We start from the raw sequence: 9,864 nt of genomic DNA on the forward strand, positions 1-9,864 counted from the left end.
TTCTAAGCTAAAACTGCCTGCTTGCCAAAAAGATAGAAGAATTTTTATTTTTCATTTGGATAAAGGCAATTAGCTAACACAAATGGCCACCCTAATTACCAGAAAAACTTAAGATGAACTTCAGCAATATTGTTAACACAGTCATTGTGTTATGAAATCTTTTTTTTTTTTTTTTTTTTTTTGAGACAGAGTCTTGCTCTGTCCCCCAGGCTGGAGTGCAATAACCCGATCTCGGCTCACTGCAAGCTCCGCCTCCCAGGTTCAGGTCATTCTCCTGCCTCAGCCTCCTGAGTAGCTGGGACTACAGGCTCCTGCTACCACGCCTGGCTAATTTTTTGTATTTTTAGTAGAGACGGGGTTTCAACTTGTCAGCAAGGATGGTCTAGATCTCCTGACCTCGTGATCCGCCCACCTCGGGCTCCCAAAGTGCTGGGATTACAGGCGTGAGTCACCGCGCCCGGCCCTGTCTATTTCTTAATGTCTGTAGGGTAAGTGCCAACAGTTCTTCAGGAGTGTTTTGGGTTTTACTGGCCTTTTGCACTTCCACATACATACATTTTATTATAAGTAGATGAGGTTCTTCATCAAAACATGTTATTTTGACAGAAAACTTGTTAACTTTCTATATTAAGTAAGGAGAATTCAAGTCTTTATATTGAAACTTCTAATCCATCAACAAGGAAGATCTATCCATTGATCTAGGTTATCTTTGACCTCTTTCAATAGTATTTTACACATTTCTCCGAAGAGATATTGCATACTTTGTTGTTGTATTTATTTCTAGTTATTTTACTGCTGTTGTCGGCAGGTAACAAGTTATCTACGGCCGTATAACAAACCACCCAGAAACAGCGGATCCTCGTACAAGCCCCATAAATGCAGAGGAAAGCGAGCGGAGGCATTTCGAGGTCTCGCCCAATCGACTCCCTCCATCGTGGTCCCGCCCCCGCCCCGTGCCCGCGCCGGGTTGCGTCCCCGCGGTCCCCAGTGAAGCCAGAAGGACGGGGTCCAATCGCTGTCGGCTGTGCGAAAACTGGGACCTCTCCCCAGGGTCGTGGAGGACGCGACCTCCGCCCCTCCCACTGCCTCAGGCCTCGGAGACCGGGTCCAGAGCCCTCAGCCTCTTCCGAGCCCCGAGAGGGGAATCAGAAGTGCGCGTGGGCAGAGCGGCGCGTCCTTCACAGTAGCCCTCGCTGACCCGCTGGTTTTCCCTGCACCATCGTCTGCGACCAGGTGGGGCTTCAGGGGCCGCTTCACCTCCTGGAGGGAGGGAGACCGGGGCGGGGACTCGGTGAGGGGAGAGAGGGGGGCGGGGACTCAGTGAGGGGAGAGAAGAGGGCGGGACTAGGTGAGGGGGTGACGAGGACTGGGACTCGATGACGGACAGGGTCTCGGTGAGGGGAAGCGGGGGGTGGGGGACTCGGTGATGGGGAGACTGGGACGGCGACTCGGGGAGGGAGAGACGAGGGCGGGGACTCGGTGAGGGGATGTCAGGGGCGGGGTCTCAGGGAGGGCAGAGAAGTGGGCAGGGTCTCGGTGAGGGGCGAGACAGGGGTGGGGACTCGGTGAGGGAGAGGCAGGGGCGGGTCTCGGTGAGAGAGAGACAGAGATGGGGACTTGGAGAAGGGAAGACGGGGGCGAGGTCTCCGTGAGGGGGAAGAGGGGGCAGGGACTCGGTGAAGGGAAGACGGGGCGGGGACTCGGTGAGGGAGAGCCGCGGGCAGGGACTCGGTGAGGGAGAGACGGGGGCGGGGACTCGATGAGGGGAGACAGGGGCGGGGTCTCGGTTAGCGGAGACACGGGGATGGGAACTCGGTGAGGGGAGAGACGGGGGCGGGGACTCGGTGAAGGGAAGACGGGGGCGGGGACTCGGTGAGGGAGAGACGCGGGCGGGGACTCGGTGAGGGAGAGACGGGGCGGGGACTCGATGAGGGGAGACGGGGGCGGGGACTCGGTGAGGGGAGAGACGGGGGCGGGGACTTGAGGGGGAGATGGGGGCGGGGTCTCGGGGAGGGGAGAGACGGGGGCGGGGACTTGAGGGGGAGACGGGGGCGGGGTCTCGGTGAGGCGGGAGACAGGGATGGGGACTCGGTGAAGGGAAGACGGGGGCGGGGAATCGGTGAGAGAGAGGCGGGGGCGGAGACTGGGTGAGGGAGAGATGGGGGCGGGGTCTCGGTGACAGGGAGCCAGGGTAAGTGGGGTGGGGTCTCTGTGAGCCTAGATGGGGCTGGTGTCTTAATAGGGAGGGGGATTCAATGATGGCGGAGACCGAGGTGGAGTCTCGGTGAGGGTGGAGATGGAGGTAGGGACTCCCTGTAGGAGGATAGGAGGATCGGGACTCGGTGATGCCGGAGACTGTGGGCGGAAGATTACCCAGGTGCTGAGGCAAGAGACTGAGGGCACAAACTGTTTCAGCATAATAAAGAAAATAGTTAGAATAAGAATAGTTATAAATTAGATATAGAGATGATCATGGACATTATCAATCATTAGTATAAACATTATTAATCATTCGCTTTTAATATTATTCTTTGTTGTATTACTAATATAACCAAGAAATAACTGGCGGGTATAGGGTCAGGTGCTGAAGGGACATTGTGAGAAGTGACCGAGAAAGCAAGAGGTGAGCCCTCTGTTATGCCCTAATAAGGGCTGCTTGAGGGCTCCTTGGTCAAGCGGTAACTTCAATGACTGGGAAGGCACCCGTTACTTAGCAGACCTCGAAAGGGAGTCTCCTTTCTTTGGAGGAGTCAGGGAACACTCCGCTCCATCAGCTTCTTGTGGAAGGCTGGATATTATCCAGGCCTGCCCGCAGTCATCCTGAGGCCTAAACCCCTCCCTGTGGTTCTGTGCTTCAATGGTCAGGCTTCTTGTCCACTTTCATGTTCCTGTCGTACTCCTGGTTCCTCTCTGAAGTTCTTGGAAGATAGCGGTAGAAGAAATAGTGGAAGTCTTGAAGTCTTTAATCCTTCTGATAAGTACATAAAAGAAAACGCTGACGTAGGCTGCCTTCCCTCTCTGCTTTGGCTACCTATAAGGGAAGGGGGGCCCTCTGTGCTATAATCACGTGACTTGCTTGACCTTATCAATCGCTTGGACGACTCACCCTCCTTACCCTGCCCCCTTGTCTTGTATACAATAAATATCAGCGCGCCCAGCCATTCAGGACCACTACCGGTTTCCGCCTCTTGGTAGTAGTGGTCCCCCGGGGTCTAGCTGTTTTCTCTTTATCTCTTTGTCTTGTATCTTTATTTCTTACTATCTCTCGGCTCCGCACACGGGGAGAACACTTACAAAGGCGCCTCAACGTGGGTTTCTCTCTTTGTGAAGTTGCGCTTTGAGCGCGGTACTCAGCGGAGGACTTTCGCGACAGATTTCTGAGGATTGCGGTCATTAAGCTTAGTGATAAGCTTGGGCACTCAGAGTGTCTCGGGGACACCACGGGACAAGCCACTACAAAGTACTTGGCGTATTTAAACTTCATAAGAATCCTTCTTAAAGAAGGAGGAATTTCAGTTTCCTCTGACAAGCTAATTGAACTCTTTGAGGTCGTCAATCTCATTTGCCCTTGGGTTCCAACTGAAGGAACTCTAGAACTTAAAGATTGGGATGAGGTGGGCCGACAGTTTAAAATCTGTTGGGCGGGACATGTTATCCCACCAGCCATTTGGACAGTTTGGTCCTCGGTTTGCTATATCTTAGAATCCTTGCAGCCACGGGAGGAGGGAATGGAGGGTTGTCAGGCCTCTGAGCCCAAGCTAAGCCATCGTATCCCCTGTAACTTGCGTGTATACATCTAGATGGCCTGAAGTAACTGAAGAATCACAAAAAATGTGAAAATGGCCTGTTCCTGCCTTAACTGATGACATTCCACCACAAAAGAAGTGAAAATGGCTGGTCCCTGCCTTAACTGATGACGTTACCTTGTGAAATTCCTTCTCCTGGCTCATCCTGGCTCAAAAGCTCCCCCACTGAATGCCTTGTGACCCCCACCCCTGCCTGCCAGAGAACAACCCCCTTTGACTTTAATTTTCCACTACCCACCCAAATCCTATCAAACGACCCCACCCCTATCTCCCTTCACTGACTCTCTTATCATACTCAGCCCGCCTGCACCGTGATTAAAAAGCTTTACTGCTCACACAAAGCCTGTTTGGTGGTCTCTTCACACGGACGTGCGTGAAAAGGGTACTCTACCTTTCCTCTCCTCCGAAAAGGTTGAGGAAGTCCTCAGTACTCTCTCTCCAGAGGACACCGCGAAACTTGAGGCTGTCATTTTAGAAACGGACCTCCGCTCTGATATTCCTTTGGCACCAACTACACCACAGCCTACCATGCCTACTGCACCCACAATATCGCTTTATGAAGGATCTTCTTCCCCCAACCCAAAAAATCAGCTGACAAACAGCTGTCGCGGCGGGAACCTCCTGCACTGTCTCAGCCCTGCTGTAGGACTCTCTGTCAGGCCTCTGAGCCCAAGCCAAGCCATCGCATCCCCTGTCACTTGCACGTATATGCCCAGATGGCCTGAAGTAACTGAAGAATCACAAAAGAAGTGAAAATGCCCTGTCCCTGCCTTAATTTATGACATTCCATCACAAAAGAAGTGAAAATGGCCTGTTCCTGCCTTAATTGATGACATTCCATCACAAAAGAAGTGAAAAGGCCCTGTCCCTGCCTTAATTGATGACATTCCATCACAAAAGAAGTGAAAATGGCCTGTTCCTGCCTTAATTGATGACATTACCTTGTGAAATTCCTTTTCCTGGCTCATCCTGGCTCAAAAGCTCCCCCACTGAGCACCTTGTGACCCCCACCCCTGCCCGCCAGAGAACAGCCCCCTTTCACTGTAATTCTCTTTTACCTACCCAAATCCTATAAAACAGCCCCACCTTCGCTGACTCTGTTTTCGGACTCAGCCCGCCTGCACCCAGGTGATTAAAAAGCTTTATTGCTCACACAAAGCCTGTTTGGTGGTCTCTTCACATGGACGCACATGACACTCTCAACTATTCATCTGTTCGGCCTGGTAATGAGGCCCTCAGCGCTATCTCCTCACTCAATTCTGCCTTTCCTGCTATGCATGAGGCTCCACAGAAGCCTGACCTGCAGTCCATGCAACAGCCTGGAGTTCAGGCCCCTGAAAGACCTGCGCAGCAGGCAACTGCGCGTCAGCCTGGCTTGAAGGCTCTCAATGTCTCCTCTATTCAAAACTCCAATTTTTTTTCTACTTCTGGTGCAGTCACAACTGCTGTTGCTACACATAAGCAGCAGGTTACATATATTCCTGAGAATGACACCCCTCTTATGAGGCCATTTCTCAGGCAAAGGAATATGGGGATCCTGACCTATGACAGTTTCCTGTTATTCTACAATCTCCTATACCTGCCGCCCCCGTTCGGGCTGCCCCTGCTCTGGCTGTGCAGGATCAGCCACAGCCCCGCTGACCAAGCTCAGCAGGCGGCTGATCCCGCTGCTCCTCCAGACCCTCAGCTCGTTGATCAGGCTCCTCAGCTGGCTGCCTCAGCCTCCTGAGTAGCTGGGACTACAGGCGCCCGTCACCACGCCTGGCTAACTTTTTTGTATTTTTAGTAAAGACGGAGTTTCACCGTGTTAGCCAGGATGGTCTCGATCTCCTGACCTCGTGATCCGCCCACCTCGGCCTCCCAAAGTGCTGGGATTACAGGCGTGAGCCACCGCGCCCGGCCAATTTTTGCATTTTTAGTAGAGATTCGGTTTTACCATGTAGGCCAGGCTGGTCTCCAACTCCTGACCACAACTGATCCGCCCACTTTGGCCTCCAAATGTGCTGGAATTATAGGCATGAGCCACCACACCCAACCTAAATGGCAGCAGCTTCTAATGTAGCAATGCACTTGCTTTCCTGTCAAGACAGACTTTCCATGGGGGAGAATCCCTATGAGTGCAATAAGAGTGATAAAGTCTTCAGTTGATTAGTTATCCCTTAATTGACAGGCACCAACTCAACGTGGTGAGAAGTATAATCCATGTGGAAAATCCAGGCCTGGAGCGGTGGCTCACGTCTGTAATCCCAACACTTTGAAGATTGATTACAAACTGGGAGGTTGAGGTGGGAGAATCTCTTTAGCCCAGGAGATCAAGACCAACCTGGGCAATATAGTGCAACCGCTATCTCCACAAATTAGCCTGCTATGGTGTCACGAGCCTGTGGTGTCACGAGCCTGTAGTCCCAGCTACTGGAGGAATTGAGGCCGGAGGGTCGCTTTAGCCCAGGGGTTGGAGGCTGCAGTGGTGAGGGTCTCGGTGAGGGGGAGATGGGGGGGCACCAGGTGAAGGACAGACGGGGGCAGGAGCCGTGACTGCGCCACTCAGTCCAGCCTGGGCAACAGAGGGAGATCCTGACCTAAAAAAAACCCCTCTTCACTATTATTTTTGGTATAAAATAAAAAATTATTTTAAAATTTTATTTAAAAATAAAAATAATAGTAAAGAGGGATGTATCAGTTGAATACTGCTGTATAACAAACCACCCGGAAACAGCGCATACTCATACATGGCTGCATAAACGCAGAGCAAAGCGAACAGAGGCATTTCGAGGTCCCGCCCAACCGACTCTCTCTATCATGGTCCAGCCCCCGATCCGTCGTTCCATCGGGTTCCGCCCCCACGGCCCCCAGTGAAACCGGAGGGTAGGGTCCAATCGCGTTCGGCAGCGCGGAAACTAGGACTTCTCCCTAGAGTCGTGGAGGACGCGGCCCTCGCCCCTCCCAACTCCTCAGGCCTCTGAGGCCCGGTCCAGAGCCCTCAGCTCCTTCTGAACTCCGAGAGGGGAATCAGAAGTGCGCGTGGCCAGAGCGGCGCCTCCTGCCCTTTAACTGCCCGGCCCAACGGTTTCCCAGCAGTAGCCTCTGCGACCAGGTGGGGCTTCAGGTGCGGCTTAGTCACTGGAGGGCGGGAGACGGGGGCGGGGTCTCGGTGAGGGAGAGACGGCGCGGGGACTTGGTGAAAGGGAGATGGGGGCAGGGTCTCGGTGAGGGGGAGACGGGGGCGGGGACTCGGTGAGGATGAGATGGGGGCGAAGCCTCGGTGGGGGGGAGACGGAGGCAGGGTCTCGGTGAGGGGGCGATGGGGGCGGGGACTCGGTGAGGGTGAGACGGGGGCGGAGTCTCGGTGAGGGGGAGATGGGGACGGGGTCTCGGGGAGGGGGAATATGGGGGCGGGGACTCAGGGAGGGTGAGATGGGGGCGGAGTCTCCGGGAGGGGGAGATGGGGGCGGGGACTCGGTGAGGGCGAGAGGGGGGCGGGGACTTCGTGACGGTTGAGACAGGGGCGGCAACTCTGAGCGAGAGATGGGGGCGGAGAGTCCGTGAAGGGAGAGATGGGGATGGGGTCTCCGTGAAAGAGAGTAGTGAGGCCCGGACGCCTACTCGGTGAGAGGACACACAGGGGCAAGATCTCGCCGGGCGCGGTGGCTCACGCCTGTAATCCCAGCACTTTGGGAGGCTGGGGCGGACGGATCACGAGGTCAATCGATTAAGACTATACTGGCCAACGTGGTGAAACCCCCTCTCTACTAAAAATACAAAAATTAGCTGGGCGTAGTGGCGCGCACCTGTAGTCCCAGCTACTCGGGAGGCTGAGGCAGGAGAATCGCTTCAACCTGGGAGGCGGAAGTTGCGGTGACCCGAGATCTGGCCACTCCAGCCTGGCAACAGAGCGAGACTCCCTCTCAAAAAAAAAAAAAGATCTGGGTGAAGGGGGAGACGGGGTGGGGTCTCAGTAATGAGGGAGCAGATGGGGGCGGGGTATCCTGAGGCTGCATCAATGATGCATATTTCCCAGTGTCACTGACTTCTTAGGGTTAGGTCAGTATATGTGTGGGGGAAAGAAAGAGAGATCAGACTGTTACTTGTGGGGAAAAGAAAGCGACATTAGACTGTTACTGTGTCTATACAGAAAAAGGAAGACATAGGAAACTCCATTTTGATCTGTACTAAGAAAAATTCTTCTGCTTTGAGATGCTGTTAATCTGTAACCTTAGCCCCAACCCTGTGCTCGCAGAAACATGTGCTGTATTGACTCAAGATTTAATGGATTTAGGGCTGTGCAGGATGTGCTTTGTTTAAAATGTGTTTGCAGGTAGTATGCTTGGTAAAAGTCATCACCATTCTCCATTCTCGGTTACCCAGGGACACAATGCACTGTGGAAGGCCGCAGGGACCTCTGCCCAAGAAAGCCTGGGTATTGTCCAAGGTTTCCCCCCATGGAGACAGCCTGAGATATGGCCTCCTGGGAAGGGAAGGACCTTACTGTCCTCCAGCCGGACACCCGTAAAGGGTCTGTGCTGAGGAGGATTAGTGAAAGAGGGAGGCCTCTTTGCAGTTGAGATAAGAGGAAAGCATGTCTCTTGCTTGTCCCTGGGAATGGAATGTCTTGCTGTGAAACCGGATAGTACGTTCTATTTACTGAGATAGGAGAAAACTGCCTTATGGCGGGAGGTGAGACATGCTGGCGGCAATACTGCACTGAGATGTTTGTGTAAAGTCAAACATAAAGCTGATCTACGTGCACATCCAGGCACAGCGTCTTTCCTTAAACTTATTTATGACATAGAGTCCTTTGCTCACGTTTTCCTGCTGACCCTCTCCCTACCATTACCCTGTAGTCCTGCCACATCCCCCTAGCCCAGATAGTAGAGATAGTAAAGATAGTAGAGATAGTGATCAATAAATACTGAGGGAACTCAGAGACCAGTGCCGGGGCAGGTCCTCACATGCTGAGCACCGGTCCCCTGGGCCCACTTTTCTTCCTCTATACTTTGTCTCTGTGTCTTATTTCCTTATCAGTCTCTCATCTCTACTCTCGTCTCTACCTTGTGAGAAATACCCACAGGTGTGGAGGGGCAGGCCCCCTTCAGTATGAAAAATATGTACATGGGCCTGGACTTTTTTTCTTTAGAAAAATCACGATTATCTGGCCAGGTGCGATGGCTAGTGCCTGCAGTCCCAACACTTTGGGAGGCCGAAGCGGGCAGATCGCTTGACCTCAGGAGTTCGAGACCAGCCTGGGCAATATGGCAAAACCAAGTATCTACAAAAATAAAAATACATAAAAATAAAAATTAGCCAAGCATAGTGGCGCCATGCCTGTAGTTCCAACTACTTGAGGGGCTGAGGTGGGAGGATCACCTGAGCCCAGGAGGTTGAGGTGGTGGTGAGCAGTGATTGTGCCACTGTACTCCATCCAGGCGACAGAGTGAGACCCTGTCTGAAATTAAAAAAAAAACACAAAAACCACGGTGACTCACACCTGTAATCCCAGCACTTGAGCTCAGGAGTTGGAGACCAACCTGATGAAATTATGTCTCATTATTATTTATACAAAATAAACTTATTATTTTTACAAAATAAACTTTTAAAGAAGAAAATACTTTTTTTTTTTTTTAAGTGATGAGAGTCTCACTATGTTGCCCAGGCTGGAGGGCAGTGGCTATTCATAGTGGCAATCACAGCACACTGAAGCCTTGAACTCCTGGCCAACATGGCAAAACCCTGTCTCTACTAAAAATACAAAATTAGCTGGGCATGGTGGTGCGGGCCTGTAATCCCTGCTACTAGGGAGGCTGAGGCAGGAGAATCGCTTGAACTTGGGAGGTGACTCGTGCCTGCAATCCCAGTGCTTTGGGAGGCTGAGTGGGGAGGACTGCCTGAGGCCAGGAGTTGGAGACAAGCCTGGGCAACCTAGCAAGACCCCATCTCTGGAACAAAATATTAAAAATTAGCCAGGCGTGGTAGTGCACACCTGAAGTTCCAGCTACTTGGGAGGCTGGAGGATTGATTGAGCCCAGAAGTTTGAGGCTGCAGTGAGCTGTGCAGCACCACT

At 52.7% G+C, this 9,864-nt stretch overlaps 1 long non-coding RNA gene across 1 annotated transcript; it reads left to right on the forward strand.

Annotated features, from left to right (window-relative positions):
• Nucleotides 1-284: 284 nt before the first annotated feature.
• LOC140708577 (uncharacterized) lies at nucleotides 285-4,136 on the forward strand. Its single transcript, XR_012093250.1, has 3 exons — nucleotides 285-488; nucleotides 809-1,233; nucleotides 3,801-4,136. It is a non-coding gene; the product is annotated as an uncharacterized lncRNA (long non-coding RNA).
• Nucleotides 4,137-9,864: the final 5,728 nt, after the last annotated feature.

Source organism: Chlorocebus sabaeus, chromosome 6 (genome assembly GCF_047675955.1).
Source record: "Chlorocebus sabaeus isolate Y175 chromosome 6, mChlSab1.0.hap1, whole genome shotgun sequence".
Classification (NCBI taxonomy): Eukaryota; Metazoa; Chordata; class Mammalia; order Primates; family Cercopithecidae; genus Chlorocebus; species Chlorocebus sabaeus.